At 48.7% G+C, this 16,469-nt stretch overlaps 1 protein-coding gene across 2 annotated transcripts in view; it reads right to left on the bottom strand.

Annotated features, from left to right (window-relative positions):
- LZTS1 (leucine zipper tumor suppressor 1) overlaps positions 1 to 15,948 on the bottom strand; it is a 52,365-nt gene extending 36,417 nt beyond the window's left edge. For both annotated transcript variants that reach the window (XM_045793854.2, XM_045793855.2), the window contains exon 1: positions 15,745 to 15,948. The gene's annotated coding sequence lies outside the window, so the exon portion shown is untranslated. The remainder of the gene's footprint in view (positions 1 to 15,744) is intronic.
- Between the last annotated feature and the right edge of the window lie 521 nt (positions 15,949 to 16,469).

The raw sequence follows: 16,469 nt of genomic DNA, 5'->3' as shown, positions 1-16,469 counted from the left end.
GAATGCAAAGGTAAAATGCTAAAGCTTCTATCTAGAAGAAAACAAAAGAGAACAACTTCTTGGCCTTTGAATAGGCAGAAATTTCTTAACCAGGACATAAAAAACACTAATCATAAAGGAAAAATACTGATCAAGTAAGAATTTCTCTTCATCAAAGGTCTCCATTGAGAGAGAAAAGACAAGCCAGAGAGTGGAAGAAGATATTTATAATACACATATCTGACAAAGGACTCTCAACAGAACACAAAAAAGAACTTTTGTAAATCTCTAATAAAAAGAAACCGAATTGAAAATGAACAAAAGATTTTAATTAGTCACTTCGTAAAATAAAATATGCAAATGGCCAAAATGCGTAAATAGGTATTCATGACGATTGGTCATCAGGGAAGTGCATATTAAAACCATAATTAAATACAGCCACAACAATGACAAAATGAAAAAGCCAGATAACCAAGTGCTGGTGAAGAAGTGAAGTAGCCTTTGAGCAGATCTGCTCAGCCACACCAGGAAAATGGCAGTATCTACTGAAGTTGGATGTATACCCGCCTAAGGACCCAGCAATTCACTCCTAGGTGCACACCCAGTAGAAATGTTCCCATGTGTTCACTAAAAGACCTAGCAGCATTATGTGTAAGAGTCCCCAAGTGGAAATGCCCAGAAACCTAAGTCCTACCCACAGTAAAATAAATGAGTCATGGTGTATTTATACCATAGAACGTTACAGGGCAATGAGAGCCATGGAGCTGCTGTTACACACAGCAGCATAGCCTAGTCTCTCACAAAAGGATGCATATACTACAGTCCCATGAATAAGATGTTGATACAAAGGGCAAAATTACAGTGTCAGGATGAGGGACAGAATTACAGAGGGTAGGGGGAGCAGAGGGGTTTTGGGGGTACTTTTAATGTTCTTTTGCCTTGGGTTCTATTTATATAAAAATTTTTTGAAAATTCATCAGTTTGTTCATCCGTGCTTTGTGCACATTTCTGTATGTATATTATATACTTGAATAAGATTTTCACTTAAAAAAAATTCTCACAATGACCCAGGCAGGAAGTGATTCTTTCTCCCAATTTGCCAATGACTAAGGAGGCTCAGTGGGAGCAAAGAACTGGTCTGATGTCAGACGGGGTGGGGAGTGCGGGTTGAGCAGCAGAGAGGCACTGAAACCCGCCCTGTGTGCACTCCTTAACACATCTCCTGACTTAACATCTAGTTCCTCACTGGGGCTTTGCATCTTCAGAAACAGAGACCCTGAATCCTACCTGTCTGGTACTCCCTTTGCTGCCTGTGCACGCCAACCCGACAGATGCTCAGTGCTATGGACTGAAAGTTTTCGTCCCTCCAAATTCATATGCTGAAGCCCCAACCCCCAGTGTGATGGTATTTGGAGGTGAGGCCTTCGGGAGGCAACTGGGTTTAGATGAGGTCGTAAGTGGAGGGCCCCCAAAATGGAATTAGTGTCCTTATAAGAACAGTAAGAGACCAGAATCCTCTTTCTCCACCACGTGAAGACCCAGCAAGAAGGCAGCTATCTTGCAAGTGGCCTCTCAGCAGACACCAAATCTTCAAGCCCCTTGATCTTAGACTTCCCAGCCCCAAGACCTGTGAGAAATGAATGTCTATTATTCAAGCTACCTGGTCTATACTATTTTGTTATAGCAGCTCAAGCTAAGACACTCAGTAGGAAGAAGAGGGCAGAAGCTAAATCCACAAACTTGCCCACCTCCCCTTTTCCCCTCCCTCCCTCCCTCCCTCCCTCCCTCCCTCCCTCCCTCCCTCCCTCCCTCCCTCCCTCTACTCTCTTTTCCTTCCTGGCTCTAGAGAGTGTTCCTGAGCTTGCCTGGTTCTTGATTCTGTCCCCTACTTGGCAGACTAGTGCTAACTTTAGGATGGGGATGGTAGGGTGATTTCAGCAAAGTGGCTTCAGCGGTGCTGCCAGAATGTGGTGCAGGGGTGGAGTGGGAGAGCTGCTCTGGTGCCCTGTCTCCCTCAGGCCACCTGAGCTGGGCCACCACCCAGAAGGGTAGGGTTTCCCCCACTCAAGTATCCCTGAAAAGATCTCAGGGATGAGGGGGAACCAGACTGGTGTGGCTCAGCACCCACCTCTCTCTGTCCCCAGGGCTTGGGGGACAGACTATGCCACTTCCATTTTAGCTTTGAAGCTTTTTTTTCTCCTCCTGGGGAGAAGAGGGAATGAAACTCCTGTTGGCAGACCCCTGAGCAGAGTTCCCTCCCTCACATGGCTGGGGGATTCTTCAGTCTCCACATCAAGAATCAGGACCTGGATGTTGTCAGAAACCTCCTCTGAAAGGCTGAGAAGCCACCCATGGCTCAAGAAGGGGTCACCACTGCCTGGAAAGGCTGTGGGGAGACAGTTGACCAGTTCACCTTCATGTTGCCTCTGCCCAGACGTACAGGCCCAAGCTGAAATAGCAGAATCCAGTCCCCTTGGATGTCAATCTGGGGGACAGAGTTTCTCTTAAGCTCCCATCTGCTGTTTCCTTAGATTTGGACGAAGGACTACATACATGATCTAGAGCAAGCTGCACCCCAACACTGAGGGGGACACTATTGTTTTTTTTTTTTAATGATTTTTTATTATATTATGTTAGTCACCATACAGTACATCCCCGGTTTCCGACGTAAGGCTCGATGATTCATTAGTTGTGTATAACACCCAGTGCACCATGCAATACGTGCCCTCCTTACTACCCATCACCAATCTATCCCATTCCCCCACCCCTCTCCCCTCTGAAGCCCTCAGTTTGTTTCTCATAGTCCATAGTCTCTCATGTTTCATTCCCCCTTCTGATTACCCAGGGGGGACACTATTGTTACTCTCACACACAAGATGCAGAAAATGAGGTCTCAGGTTTTATATCTAGCAAGGAGCAATGCCTGGCTTTGAACCCAGGCTGCGGTCAACAGTGCTCTAGCCATACACACCATCTGTTTACCTCTAGCGGCACCAGGTCTCCATAGACGTCACCAGCAGCCAGTGATCCCCCTGCTCCATTGCCCAACCCTCTCCCCACAGGCTTGCCTGCTTCTCCAGACCTCACCCTGACTCTGTCCCAAGATGCCCACCCCTCCATCACCTCCCTGTGCACTCTGGCTTCAGCTCGTAATCCTTTTTCAGTCCTTTGCACTCCTCGTCTTGGGCCACCACGAAGGCCTCTCCAAGCGTCCAATCCTATCTGTAAATCACAGCTAGCAGCAGTACCTACCTCACAAGGTAGGTATGTATTGAGTGAGGTTTTCTTTGTAAAGGAACTTGGATAAAATTAGGATCTTAGTAAATGGAAGCTAGGTTTTACCTTTGTTTTTGTTTTTTAACATACGGAACTTGGTGACTCAAAGCATTTCTGGGCTCTAATCTCGATTTATTTTTCTCCAACTTTGCTGGTCTCTGGGCTCTACTTCTTTCATTATCTAAAGAACTGGGGACATTTCCATTTGGGGCCTTTAGAGATTAGATTTTTTTTAAATATGAATAATCATCGATCCAGTTTTTATAGGAATTGCTCTTAACGTGCTTAGAAATCAGCAATCTAACAAATAAATAGTAAACTCCCTGAGGATGCCAAGTATCCTTGGGGCCTAGCACAGAGCCATGCCCAGAACTCAGTACATTCAAAGGAGCAGAGAGTCAGCTGCACAGGTATGAATAGTGGGGAGCAGTCCCAGCCTCTTAAGCTAGCAGTCCCCATCCTTCACAGAGCTACAGGATGGGGTGTTTTTAGCTAGAGACGTCTCCTCATTCCCCCTGCATGTGCTCTGAGTCACAGCCAGCTAATAGTAGGCCAGCCCCAGGGTGTCGATGAGATCAGACGCCTCTGTCTTCCCCACAGGCATCTCTGTGAGTCTCTGGCCCTAAAGTCCTCTTGGGCTGAGGCGTGTGATGTTGGCCTGCTCCTGTCTCTTGCCACTACTGTTCAGCCCACATTTTCTGACACAGCCTCCTCGAGGAAAACTAAACAAGAGCACCTGCAGGAAGTCCTTTCCACCTGCGTCCACAGAGGGGTGACGGGAGGACGGAGTGGAGAACTCCAAGGGATCCCGTCAACTCAGTGGCTTGGAGCAGCGGGAGTAAATGTGAAGCAGCACAGGCACTGGTCTGCAAGAAGCAATGCCTGTCTTGCACTGGATCTGGTACATACTGAACAACCTGTGTTATTCTGGCAAGAAAAGTCTTCACAGTCATCAGTCTTAGAAACCAGACTCTACCTTCTGCTGTCACCCTCTTATGATTCAATGTGGAAACATACTTGTCTGCAAAGACTGAAACCCTAAAAGCCCTTTCTGGTCCACAGGAGAAGTGGCTGATCCCTGAGGTCTTCCCACCACTGCACCCCTACAGATGTGTCTTGGCTACCTTGGAAGTGCTATGAAGCCAGCACCCAGAAGGGCAAGGCAGGGAGATGGTGCTGCAATTAGACCAAATCCCAGAAACCCCACCTGCCTCCCTGTCCCCATTCCTGAGCTGCTCCAGGGCCAGGCAATGGAGCAGGGTTCTCGGTTGCTGACAGAAAAGGTATGAGGAGGGAAGAAAGAAGAGAGGAACTCTTGGTTTGTGTTCATCCCTTCATCCTGTTTTCCTGTCCTGGGACACACCTCTCTAGGGCCTTACGGGTGGAGGCATCTTAAGCAGGGACCTCAACATAGCACCATAATTTTTGACCGTTGGCAGGCTTCTCTGAAACCACTTTATGCTGATGAAAGTAAGGCCTAATTCTGGGCTGCCTTGTGTTTCTCTAACGGGTTCCACATCTCTCATTAGCCTCTGAATCCATGAAGTGCGGTCAAGTGCGGTTTTATAGCTGCTGTCCCAGGGACTGTGCAGAGGGCAGTTCTTTGAACTCTGTCTTTCTCTGCAGGCTGGAGATTCCCACCACTGCCTAATGGAGGAGGGCAGAGGCTCTTGGAGGGAGGTGCCATGGCTGCATTTGTTCCTGGGCAGTTCTTTAAGATCTCTTCAAGCTGTCCTGGGCCTAGAATCAGAGAGCCCTAAAACTGAGCTAACATCCCTTCTCCCAGATGTTCCTAAAAGCCAGGAGAACCTCATGTTGCTGGAGGCACTGTCTTCTCCTTAGCAGATACCAACATGTTAGAATGGAGAAATTGCTGCACCCCCAAGATGCAGGTTTTAACGTCAGGTCAGAGACCTAGCAGCTGTGTGCGGTGTGCCATGGAAGAAATCATCTCAACTCTCTAGGCCACATCATTAAAGTGGAAAAGTTTCCTCCACCTAAAAAAAGAAGAAAAAAAAAAGGAAAACAAAACCAAACCAAACCCAGAGCACAGAGGGCGATGAGAAGGCAGGTGGAAGGTGCATTAACTGACAGACTGCCCATCTCATGTGGAGAATTTGTGTATGTGTCCCTGGTGTAGAATGTGTATCAAGACAAGCTGCTCTTAGTCCACCCAGGCTGCCTGGCCCCCATCTTGTTTAATGCCATCAGGCAGAATAATGTTCCTCTAATTTTCCAAGGCAGAAGGAGACTCTTCAACCTCCTTCATTCTCCTATATGTGAGACTCGGCCAGACCTGGGCCTTCTTGCATCTGTGCATGTCTCAAAAACTAAATGCAGAGAGAAGTTTCATTTTATTCGTTTTTCTTTCTCTCCTTTTCCTGACCTTATGGGCTACATAATCCAGAAAATGATCCAGATGGGAAAGGCACTGGCTTTGAAGCAAGAGGCAGGAGGAAAAAAGAGAAAGAGGTGCAATATAAACCCCTTGTACCCAGACGTTCACTCTGGGGGGAAATCTTCCTGCCCTAACTCCAGTCCACACATGTTCCAGATGGCGTTGTGGGGTCTTCCTGAGGGTGCAGGGAAAACCCAGGGATCCGCAGGGTCTCTCAGCCCTCCCCTCTCCTGCCTCCTGTCCTCCACACATTTGGTGTAAGCCAGTGTGAGCAAGAGATCTACTTTCAACACCAAGTCTCCACCTCAGGAGATTCAATGATGCCGCACTCATGTGTTCTCCATAATTTCAATCTGACCAAAGTCAAATTGACAAGGTAGGTGGAGATCCAGAGCGGCAAAGGTAGAAGTGTTTCCCTCCCATATTGTTTTTAGTTACAACTGTCTCCCTCTGCCAGAGTAAGCAGATAAGAGATTAGTTGCCAGGCAGCCCCGCCTGACCCTAAAGTTTCCCCTCCCTGCTCCCCTGAACATGTCCTGCACCAAGGGCTCACGGCCTTCCCACACAGACATCTTAGTCTCGTGCTTGCTTTCCTTCCTCTGGAGCTGATGGGAGGGGGATGAAACATGAAAATAGAGCTCCTGTTATTTTTCCCATGCCTTTAGTTATATTGGGTCATGTAATTTTCATAAAAATTCACCCTGGGACACAGTACATTTTACAGATGAAAAAACTGAGGCTCAGAGAGACTAAGTGACTTGCCTGACGCCATACAGCTATTAGGTAGTAGAGCCAAACACTGATCTGCATGACCCCACACCATGTTCTTTCTGCTCTCTGCTCCCAAACTTGCCTGGAAGGGCTGACAGCATGAAAAAGCACAAGCCTCACCTTTAGGGCTCACCTGCTCTCTCTACCAGGGCTGTAGGTTGCTGTCCAGGTGAGGATGAATTTCTGTGGGAGACTAAGGGAGCCTGGCATGAACTGAAATGTTGCCTGAGCAAAGCCTTGTCTCCAGGGGTCAGTCACCTCACCAGAGATGTCACAGGACACCACCATGGTCTTGCCCTTGGCTAGTCCGGTTTTTAGCAAACACAAGGGAAGCTCCTGGGCACGTAGAGAAAGATGGGGAATTATGTTCTAAGATCTTCACAGACCCTGTGGGTAGGAGGACCCCTGGCAGCCTGTTCTTCTGAGATCGAAGGAGGTCCCTACTTGACCGGACCTGCTTCTCCTGGCACCAGGAGGCACACCTGCCTCCTGGCTGGGAATCTTTCCCAATGTGGCATCAACTCTCTGGGTGGTTAGCATAGCTCACTGGCACCCACAACCTTCCCATTTTGTTCAGGTTTGGTTTAAATTGAGCAGATATGAGACAGAGATAGCAAACTTGATTTTCATTTTGGAAAGGTGACCACTGGTCACAATTGTGAATGGCACAGTAAACCTTCACTATCGCATTAGATGGGAGAGTCTCAGAACTCCTAGAACAAAGGAAAAGGCAGAGGAGAGGAAGGAAAGCAAACATCTGAAGACCCAGAGAAACAAGGACAGAAAAATGGAGGCTGTATCAGCTGTCACCAAAGTCTAGGGACTCCCTTGACTTGGGGGGAGAAATCCACAAAGCCTGAGAACATCCCATTACTGACAAGTTCTCATACGTCCCCTGGGGCAAACCTGTCTAACACTAAAAGGTTTGAGGATCTGATGAATTCTACTGGCCCTTCTGTCTTTGTCCACAAATAGCAGTGGGTTAGTATAAAAAGTCTAAGTGGCAGCACCAGTCCTGGTTCTGCCACTAACGAGCTGTGCGACCCTGAGCAAGTTCCTCCCTAGTCTGGGCCTCCATGCCTTCACCTGTCAAAAAAAGAAAAGACCCCTGTGATTCTGTCCATGTCCAAAATAGTGCAAAGCAAGGTGTTACCCATGTATCCTATTACAAATAAGTTTCTAGACACATTGACAACTGATCTTTGATGTTAGACTAGGAGCTTTCCTCTCCTTGAAACTTTGGCTACCCTGTTTCCAGGCTGTGTGAGATCCCTGGGAACATGTGCTATCAACCAGGAGATAGGAAGGAAGATAGAAAGTCATTCTAATAAATAGTCTTATTTCTAGAAAGAAGCCTCTCCACCCTCAAATCTATTCTACTCTCCATTGCTAGATTAATTTCCTAACACCAAGGTCTACTATAAGCCACTCCCCTACCTATCACAACAGTCACTTCCCACTGCCTACCAAATAACACGCAAACTCCCAAGGGGTGTACAAGGCCCTTCACAATCTGATTCAACTTGCTTTTGTTCCCACCACCTATTGTCCCCTATCTTTGCCACCCACCCCCCTCCATCTCTTAAAATCACACCCAGACCACAGGGTGCTTCCAAGTTCTGTATCTTCCATGAAGACTTTTTAGACCGATTCATCTCTGTAGAGTGATATTTTCTAATGCATCTGTTGTCTTCCCCAGTACAGAGCCTGTCTGGAACAGTGTGTCTCATTTTTTGCTCCTCCTAGGATCTGGTAGAGTGCTTGATATGAACCTAGCATTCTCTGGCTTTAAAAGAATGTAACTAAAATAGAAAGAAATGGGTTCCAGGGGTCCAGAGCAGGAGTTCTTGGAGGTAAAGACAACAACTTGGAGAAGAAGGGTTTTGGGGGGAGTGGGAGGAGTGCATAGAATAGAATTTAAGGGTCCTTTCAAGTCTGAGATATTGTGTTTCTATGCAGAGTCCTGGACATTTCTTCAACACAGGCTCCTAGTTTCCTGATAAATCTTGGAACCTTGGGCTTGGAGGTCCTGTCTATAGTGCTAGCATAGAAGTAACTCCAGTCAAGTGAAGTTTTTAAATCCTGGGGAAGCTGAAAGGCTGGTGCTCCTGGTAGATGAGGAAATATCTCAGGAAAGACCAAGCGTTCTGCCCATACCCACTCCCTGCTAGTGCAGTGCCTCTGAGAAGGGCAGCTGCAGGCCCATGGAGGGGAGGAGCACAGGTAGCTGTGAGCAGGCAGCTCCCTTCAGTGGAGCACTGCCTTTTTAGTGCAGGTGGAGGCTGAGGCTTTGCCTGGTGGCTCTCATTTTCCCCACTTGCCTGTAGTTTGCCTGCTGGCACCACACAGGCATTGGGGCTGGGGAAAGTTGTCTCAAGATGTGAGCACATTATAGTCCTTCCCAGCCTCCCTCGCATGTGCACTGTTGAGATGCCCTTCAATGGGAAGAAGAAGAGAGCTGAAGCTGGAATGTCTAAAGGTTTCAATAAATAAGGGAGGTGCTCTGAGTCCTTAAAGTGTCCTTCTGAAACCATGCTGTCCGTGACCTTGCTGCTGAGGTGGCCAGGGCAGACCCAGCACAGGCATCCTCCAGACACACCGGTCAGGCTGCCTCTTAGCAGTTGGCAGAAGGTTGAGAGCAATCTCAGGGCTCATTCCCCCAGACTTCTATCCCTTGACATGCTCTGCGAATTCCCCATTGTCCCTGCCTCCCTAGTTGTGTGGCAGCTTTTATTCTCAGGGTTTTCTCATCTTCCTGGAGAAGAGGGTGAGAGGGAAGGAACCTGGGTTGCAGGATCCATCAGGTTCCAGGCCAGCTTGTACTGATGTTGTGTTCCCCTTCCAACCCCTCCTTGGGAGACCAAAAAAATGTAATCAGTGACTCAGAGAACCTCCTGTCAAGGTCACTGTGTTCTGCCTAATGCTGTCTCTGCTGTCTGACATGAGAACCAACTCTGTTCTCCACCTCCTACCAGCCCCAGTGCAATCCTGTGTGCTGGCTGAGCTGACAAAGAGTGCCCCATCTGTTGGCTGGAGATCACATGGAGCCACTGCATAGGACAGAAAGTCTCTAAGTTTCTACTGCCCTAGCTAGTCTACTCCTGCGTGGTATAACCCTTTCCCTCCCTGAAGCTTCTCACTGAGATAGTAGACCCAGCCTTGAAAGTTCGCATGTTATTCCTTCTCCTCTTGCCTGCCTGGGTTCCCAAACTCTGTGGCCCTTGGGCAGCACAGGGAGATCTGAAATGGCTAAGTAGGAAGGGCCACCATAGGCCTCATCACCATTACCCTCAGCCATTTGGGGCTGAGCCCTGACTGTGTCCAGAGCCTGGACACCTGAGACATGACACATTTCCTTTCAAGGGATTTATAATCTAGGGAGGAAGGATAGAGAAGCTAAATACTAATATGTAGGAACAGATGTGCAATGAGTGTGATAGTACATGTTGCAGAATTTAAGGAACAGGGAGCTGATGGGGGTGGGGGGGAGTCTTTCTCTCCCCATAGCTGATATGCTTTCTTCCCTCCAGACCAGGCAGGTGCAGCCCCTCAGTAGTGAGAGTACCTCTCTCACCCTAGAATCCTGTGTCTTCTCCTTTTGAGCCAGGACACACTCACCTATTGCCCATCACCCAAGTATCCAGAGTTATTGGAGTTATCAGGGAAAGGTGCTGGCAAACCCAAGCTTTGCTTCCCTGCCTCCTTAGCTTTTTCTTACCTCCTTCCCTTGCATGCCTATACTCAATTCTCTCTTCAGCAGGAATATAATGTTCAGCTGCTTTACACCCACTCTCTGAATGCTGCCAGAGAATAATGACTAAGGTAGTGGGTGGAAGTACAGCAAGTTGAGACCGATTTAGCAGTCCAGGGTGCCAGGAGGAGGGTGATTTAGCAGCAAATGGCTTTGCAACGGCAAGGAGACTGAAGATGCCCCCAAAGCCAAGAGGCCAGTGAGCCAAGTGCACAGCCCTGCCTTGATGCCTCAGGCAGGGATTGCCTCAGCCACCTGGCAGTCTATGCATTGCAGTTGGATTCATGACAGGGCAGGATTCATCCTGAGACGCCAATTGATTTTTAAAGCAAAGCCCACCCTCACCCTGATCTCAGCTCCACTTTGACACTTTTGAGGGGCCTGTGTCCTTGGGTACCCCTTAGCCTAAAATCTCACCTAGAATGGTCCCTCTTCATCTGGTGGATGCTGTGACCTGGGAGATTCTGAAGCTCTGAAGAACTGATGACAATTCAAAAGACTGCTCTGGGCATGGCAGAAATTGAGGTTCTGTGGCATCAAGGAAAGGGGTAGCCCAAGCACACTTTAGATCCTGCAACTGAGAGGCCAACCCAAGTAGACATAGGTGTGGATCTTCCAGGTCCTGCCATCTGGGAATGTCTGAGGATTCATGTTATGGGCTGTGACTGTGAGTGTGGGTATAGGAGGAGAGCATGTCTCAGTGGAAGAGATGAATGAATGAATTTGGGGTCTGTGTGTGTGTGTGTGTGTGTGTCTGCTGGCAGTCATCCTGAAGGCAGTTATCTTCTCCCACAGTGATTAACTGACATGGAAGCGTATCTGTGGGTGATCCGGATAGGGCAACTCTTTACTGTCTTTGTTCCAGGTGCTAAACAAAACCCATATCACATCTGTTTAGACACCAATTTGACCTTTCACTTAGCAAGAAAAATCACCAGTCTACTGGATTGATTAGAACAATTAATTTTAGCTTTTAGCTAATATACACACCCACCCACATTCTGTTTGCTAATTAATAAGGCCTGACAATTGGGTGATTATAGCCCTGGACTGGGAGTCAGGACAGCTGGGTTCGAATTCCAGCATTCCACTTAAAATCTTGGGTGAACTTCTTCACCCTTGATAGGCTCATTCAGTTTTCTCGTATGCCAAATTGTGGAAGATATTTTCTCACAGGGTTGATGATGACGATCATACTTAACAACAACAACACCAATAATAATAATATCCCCTGTAAAGGGTAAAGTCCTGAACAAATAAAAAGGGTTATTAAAATTATTATCACCAGAAGCCTAGAGAGGGTGATAGACTGTCAGGTAGAAGCTGATGTCTGGCTGGAAGCAGGAGAGTGACAGAAGCAGGATGGAGATTGCAGACACAGAGGCAGCACTGCCAATCGGCAGCTAGCCCAAAGCCCAATGCAACCATGCTTGATTTGACACATCTCCACCCACTTCTCTGAATCCTTGGAGAAGGGGATCCAGAGCCAATATGCACACTCATTTTGCTGGAGGCAGTTGTTAGAGGTGAGCTACTTCTCATCCTTCATTTCCCAGCTCTGCCTGGTCTGGGTATCATGCTGAACTCCATGGAAGGAGGAAACAGGCTCCCACCTGGGTTCCTCTTGGAAGAAAAAGCTCCATATCCTCAGGTCTCAGCTCGCATCTTGGAACTATGACCTCGCTGCTGCTAGGTCTACTCTTTTTATACCTTCCTGAGGTTCAACTTCAATGTTTAGTTCATGACCATCTCTTTCCTGGTGTCTTTGAGCTCACCTCCCTCATGCTGAGCAGCTGCTATGTTCAAAGTTAGTACAATCCAATTTTCAATGTAGTTGTCAAGATTCATGTGTGCTGCTTCCTCTTCTCAATTCTTATTACAAATTTTAGTCTCAAGCCATATTGAACCATTTTTTTAATCCCCCACCTCCCTGACACCTTGCATGGATGAAACCTCAAATAAATAGTGAAGTACAGTTTTTATTAGGATAACTAAAATCACCACAAACCCCTGAGAAGGCATATAGCAACTCTGCTTTGAGAAATAATGGGGTGGTGTAAAGGGCACGGGAAGGGAGTCACCAGATGGTAACCATGTGACCTTGGGCAAATCATGGCCAGATTACCTCCCCAAACATGGTTGCAATTCACAACAACAGCGTAAGTGTCTATTTTAGATCAGCAATTTTCAGACTGCAGCAGCATAAAGATCTATTCAAAAGCAAACTCAAAAGACCTACCACTTAAATTGCCTAAAGATTCCCCAGACAGTTGGATACTTCTTTGTTGGCAAACCCCTAGAAACACCTCATCACTGCCCTGGAACCACTGTTCTCCTGGGGTCCCAAGTGCACAATCTTAAAAACCTTAATTCTAGATCATACCTGGCACCTCCCACTGGTATATAGTGGTTGGCTGACTGACCCCCAGAGAGAGTGCCTAGGCTGACAGCGTGGGTAGGGGTTAGGTTTTCCTTGTGTTCCCAAACTGAAGTCAGGAACTGAGATGGAGGAGCCCTGTCTAGGCAGAGGCACTGAAGGAGATGGCCCAATAATAGAGGCAGGAAAGCCAGAGGCCACACCAACAAAGTGTGTCCCTGCAGAAATCTGCTGCTGGGAAAATGCTCCCTGCCAAAGGTCTCTGACAGCTCTTCCCCTTCCCATTAATTTGTTAAACAAGCATTTATTAAGGTCCTACCCATAGTAGCCAAACAGTATACTGTGAGCTGGGCATTCACAGTACCCTTCTGCCTCTAAGAACTTTGCAGGCTCTTCAGGACCAGTGGGTCAATGCCAGGATAGTATGGAACGATAGTAGGAACTCAGAGGAAGGCATGCAACCCAGACTTAGGGAAAGGAGAGGGGAAGATTTCTTGGAGGAGCTGATTCTTATGGTTAAAACCAGAAGTACGAGTGACAGCTTATTAGCCGGAGGTAGAGGGACAGCGCAAGAATAGTTGACAGAGAGGAAACATGTATTTCTATTTTCAAAGGTAACAGAAGAACACAGAAAGAGCCAAGGCTGAGCTGCGTGGAGTTCAAACCCCTGCTCTTTCATTCTCTGTCCTAGCTACATTTTTAACTCTCCTCATCTAATAATCATACACACCCTGCAGGACTGTGCTGAGAATTAAATGAGATAATGAATAACGAGTACTGGGCACATAGTGTACTTAGTGAACGGTATTACGTGTTGTTAAATATTACCCATTACACCAGTCTATAAGCTGATTAACCACAGGTTTGCCCTCATTCCCTTATTCGTCTTCATAGCCTCATTGCCTGGCCCAGAGCTTTGCATTTTGTGGGTACCCAATGAATATTTATTAAGTGAATGTTGAATAAGTGCAAAGACATATAAATACGTTTTCAGGATTAGAAGGCATTTTCATATGGCTGGAACCCATCTACCTCTTTGCTCATACAGGCGGAAACATGGCTTCTCAAAACTGCATGGCAAATCTTTCCCTCCCATGCTCCCAAAGCATTGGCTCTCCCCAACACACGCTGTACAGCGACACACCTTCGATGGCAGCTACTTCGACATCTATGTCCTGGGGCACACACACAGACAGCAGGCTCCTGCACAGACACACAAACGCACCAGTGAACTGTTAAAGCAGGCTTTACTGCATGAGGTGCACAGAGGCAGCCAAAAAGGTTAAATAATAATCATCTCCAATGTCCTATCCTCTTTCTTGCTCACACATACACACTCTTGAGAGACAACCTTTTTTCTCTCACCTGGGTTTTTTCTCACTTCAGGAAGAGTGAATGTGCACACACACATCTTCTCAGCTGAGATCTCGTACTTGGACTTCCACTTGCTAAACCTAACTTTGCTCCCATTAGCTGTGGACCTCAGAGAAAGCCGTGCCCCTCTGGTGCCTTAGTTCTTCACTGGTAGACACAGAGAATTAACCATGCTTCATGCCAACCTGGTAGTTACATTGCAAGGATAAAGGAGATAACAAATGAGATAACGTCTGTGATGTGCAGAAAGCACCTCAGAAGAAAGGCACTGGATAAATATAAGGTGGAAATACCACACCTGATTAGTGTGTATGTCCCTGCCCACAGATTTCCACCCACACACTCTGCTCTTCTCCACCCTTGAATACAAACACCCTTCCTGCCTGTAAACGCTCTCTCATACCCATTTTCATGTGTGTACATATATATACATACTTCAGCACCTGTATTTTCCCCAGCATGCCCACAGAAAATTGTTTTTGAACTTAGAGGAAGCTCAGGTTACAAACACTCTCTAGCCCCTACCCACAGGCTCTTCTCAAGGGTCTCTGGTACTGGAAGAATTGCCAAGCATACATCTCATCTCTCCGTGGCTGGACTCCTCGGCTCCCATGACTGCAATTAGGCTGCACTTCCAGCAAAGCATGAGACCCTTTATATGGCACAGCTCTTGCCAAGAGCTCTCCAGAACTCAGTGCCTCCACACTAGTTCGTCAGCACCTAAGAACTAAGACCAGGGCTGACGGTTGCAGGAGGGTGTGGATGGAATGGGAGAGGAGAGACCCAGGAAATACAGATGTTCACATCCCTAAGCACTCTTTGTTCCTGGGGAACTGAGGGCTCTGAAGCTAACAAGTCCCAAGCACTTTTCTAGGCCTGACATACTACTGGGCCAGCAGAACATTCATTGGCTCCACAGTTCACTCCTTTCCACTTGGAGCAGGAAGGAGAAAGATCACCTGGCTGATGGTGTTTTGATGCCTGTTGCTGCTGAGCTGTAGGCTTTGAAACATGTTCAGCATGTTGAAGGATGTGTGTGTGTGTGTGTGTGTGTGTGTGTATGTGTGTGTGTGCAGTGTGTAGGGGTGGGGAGGGAGTCAGGGCCTGGCTGCCTCTGGTGGGTGAAAGAAGGGAATGTGGTGTGTGTGTAGGTGTGGGACTGTGTGTGTGTTAATTTGGCTGAATGGCAAGTCCAGGACCGATCCTGGTTGGCCCACAACTCCAGGGGGCCACTTTCCACCTTCATTAACGCCCTCTCTACCCACCTCAGCCCCTGTGACATATTCCTTCAGTGAGACATTCCAAACCTCTAACTGCATCAGTATCCCTGCACCGTGTGAGCTCCGACACAGCCCATCCCCAGAGTTCCAACCAGCAAAGTGCAGTGGCCCGACCCCAGCTGTCAGACCCTCTGTCTGGGACCAGGGTCCCTCCGGGCTCACACACACTCCCCCTTTCCTCATCTCAGACATCAGTGTCACCCAACACTTAATGTCCATCAAGATCAGATTCAGGGCTGGGAGCAGATAAAGCCAGTCTGCAGGAGACCGGAGACAAAGACAGAAGGACAGACGCAGCGTCCCTCTCTCCAGGCTGGGACCAGACGAGAGCACCCACCCCGGCAGAGCGGGAGACCGTGACAGTTACGTGCGGAGACAAAGACACCTAGACAGACCCTGGCACAGACAAAGACCAACGGAAGCACAGACGCACTGGCACGCCGTGGGGAGCGCAGTGTCCCCTGGAGCCCGAGTGCCCGGGCTGCGGCGGCAGGCGCTTCTCCGGAGCGAGGAAGACCCCTCGTCCGCCGCACCTTACCTGCCCCCTGCGCCTCGGGCTGACTTGAGATTTTTTTTTCAGTGTGTCCCGGCTGTCTTCCCAGAACTGCCGGCCGGGGGGGGCCCGTGGCGCCGCCGCAGCTCGCGGCTCCGGCTCCCCGAACCAGGCGGCCAGAGAAACTTTCCGGCCTCCCAGCGCGTCCGCCGCCAGCCCGCTCCAGGCGCGCCGGCCTCCGCGCGGGGTCCCGGAGCCGAGGACGGGGCGGGGCGGGGCGGGGCGGGGCCAGCGCCGGCGCCGCTCATTGGCTGGGGCGCGGCTGGCAGCCTCTGACTCGCCGCTCCACGGCCTTTGTTCCCGGCTGACAGCTGGGGCTGCTCGAGACCTCTCGGCTCCTCCGTGTCCGCCGTCCCCCATCTCTCCGCTCTTATTTCCAGCCAGCCCCGCCGGGCCGCCCTGTGTGAGTCTTTCTCACCACCCGCCGGTCCTTCCCTTTCTCCGACTGTCCTATCTTGTTCTTGTCCCTTCCGTTTTGCCTTTTATTAACGCGCAATCCGTTCTTATTCCTTCGCTTTTCCTTTATCCGTTCCTTACCTCTTTCTCCTCCCCCTCCCCGTACTCCTTTCTGCTTTATCACCCCTTCTTCTTACTCATCAGTTTCCTTTCCCCAGCACTGTCTCTGCAACCCCTAAGTTCAGCGAAAAAGCTGGATTTCTAGGTTCAAAGACGGGACCAGCAGCCCAGTGACGGGCGTTGCCTCACCAAGC

This window comes from Ursus americanus, chromosome 13 (assembly GCF_024610735.1).
Source record: "Ursus americanus isolate L20-20 chromosome 13, mUrsAme1.1.p, whole genome shotgun sequence".
NCBI lineage: Eukaryota > Metazoa > Chordata > Mammalia > Carnivora > Ursidae > Ursus > Ursus americanus.
This window is presented reverse-complemented; position numbering and strand designations above follow the sequence as displayed.